This window comes from Homarus americanus, unplaced genomic scaffold (assembly GCF_018991925.1).
Source record: "Homarus americanus isolate GMGI-L3 unplaced genomic scaffold, GMGI_Hamer_2.0 scaffold46273, whole genome shotgun sequence".
Classification (NCBI taxonomy): Eukaryota; Metazoa; Arthropoda; class Malacostraca; order Decapoda; family Nephropidae; genus Homarus; species Homarus americanus.
The window spans coordinates 94,072-96,610 of record NW_024725430.1 but is presented as its reverse complement, the minus strand read 5'-3'; positions in this window follow the sequence as shown (position 1 = coordinate 96,610).

Here is a 2,539-nt window from a genome sequence, read left to right as displayed (position 1 = left end):
GTTTAAGACGTGTTATTTCCCGCATCTTTGACATTAAATATTGACACTGCCATTGACTGGCAGAAATTATTATGACCAAATACGTACAGTGGTCCCTCGGTTAACGAGCACAATCCGTTCCAGCAGGTTGCTCTTTAACCGAAACCATTGTTTCAATGGGTTTTTGGGTAATTGGTTCCAGCTCACCAAAAATTGCCTAAATTCAACAAAAAAGGTAGAAAAGTACACTTACTTTGAGGTGTGTATGTAGAAGGCTCCTGGATGATGATGAAGGCATTGGGGTGGAAGAGAAGTCACCCCATGGCACCATTTCACCCATAAAATTTTAGTTCTCTTGGTGTATTTCAAGATTATTTTCTTTAAATCAACACTGCACTGCATTATATATTGTCAATATGTAAAATATATTTCAAAATGACCAATAATTTGCTTGGAAACACAGAAAAAAAGCGTTTAGTTGAAGAGTCTCAAGCAAGATGTTACCTCCACTGAAAACAGAGAGAGACTAACTCCTGTCTGGTGTGTTAACAGGCTGGATGGCACGCCAGAAACTAGTTTCTTTACCTTCAATTATGTTCAATAATTGTTAAAATGACTAAAAAAGTTATATTAAACTTTTAAAATTATTGAATAGTATAAACTTCTTGATATTTACTAAAATAAAATAGTAAGGAATTTAAGCCCTAAAACCGATTACTGTATTGGCGGACTAATACTACAGCTGGTGGACCGCCAAATGCAAGCGAAAACGTGTTGAATTCGGCTCGTAAAAAACTCGTTAATCGAGGGATTGCTCGTTAACCGAAGTTAAGAATCTTATGGAAGGTAAATCGTTAACCGAGGGACCACTGTATTATAATTATTTCTTTAGTTTGTTTTCCTTGCCTATATTTTTTTTTCATTTTTCTTTTTAAGGACACAGTAAGGATATGTTTTTGTTCAGGTGATTGTGGAACATCCTTGTTTCTTCCAATTTACAATGATGGACTAAATTTTTTGTAAATTACGTAAATGTGAAGTGTCGTTTTTTTATGTCACAGTCATTTAGTAATTTTTCTTTTTCACCCATAAAGGAATAGCACACAAATTGGTGTTTGTAAATATTTTGTATACAGTAAACTCTCAATTTAGTGGAAGGAATTATTTCCCTTATTTTCACTTGATTTAGTGAACTAGTTCGCTAAATCGAGCGAAAAAAACGGAAATTCGGTTTAGCGGAAATTTCAATTTAACTGAAAGGTGTGACTCGAATTGAGAAAATACTGTACAGGTACTGTATTATGAATTCTTAGGTTACAATTTACTGACAGCATAATGCACTACTGACATTTATGATAGGAAATTATAGGTGATGATTAGTACTGTAACAAGTTTAATGATTTATGATAATCTCGTCAGTGTATAGATTGCATTCCTTCTATCCAGGTTTATTTTTTGTAATATCATTGCATAGAGTTGTTATTAGAAACATTTTGTAAATCTACGTACAAAATGAGCAAGGAAAGTAAATATAAGTAGCTGTGCCTTTACGTTGTATGTCGTAAACCTTCTTAAATTTGTAGCTTGACATACTTAACCCACAGAATGACATTACAGTGTGTTATTGTTGATTATTGACTCCTTCACCGTCACTTATGTAAACACCTCCTTGCCATGAGCCTCGAGATGGTGATAATTATTTATAATGTGCTTCTTGGTAGTTATTATTTTTATATTGTACACGTGAGTTATTTTCTCAACTGATTATACACTAAATTTGAATGATCTAAGAACTGGTTTGTGTTATTAACTCGGTGTTGTAGCTGTATCCATTGTATTGTATGGCGGGAAGTGTACCATCCTTCACAAATGTCAAATTACCACAACTCTTCTTTGTTTAATGAGGCCATATTGATACTGATTCCACACTTGCTCAGAATTTTTCCCCATATTTGTGTAAACTTTACTTCTTTTCTGGGTTAAGAATTGCTGCATGAACTCCCACATTTTAATGCATGTCTGTAACTCTGAACCATTTAGTTTCCACCTTTCATCATGCATTAATCTCTTGCCAAATAACCCCTCGCACTTATAACTTAAGGTCATTGTTATTCATACGTGATCAGGTTGACTCATTAAGAGTTGTGGCTTAATACTGTATTCAAAATATGTATACTCAGAGCCTGTAGTGGTACAACCATTAATATAACAAAGAGTATTGTAGGTTCTCCACGTGGTCAGAAGCTGTACTGTATATTACCATTGGGTAGTTAGCCAACCTGATGCACTCTGAGGGGAGTGCACATCACCACTTCCTCATTGGATGCCATAATGTAATGTGTCTTAATTTGTCTTATTTTACCAATTGATTGTAAGAAATGCTTGTGACCTCAGCATATATGTATTCAAGGATCAACGAATCACACTGTTCCCAGCGGGCCATGGTCCCTGTGTGTACATTTTCCTGTCTGCATAATGAGGTCACTTTCTTATTTCCAGTAAAATATATTTAAATATGAATACATTAGTTTTAAATGACAAGGCTAAAGATAGACTGTGA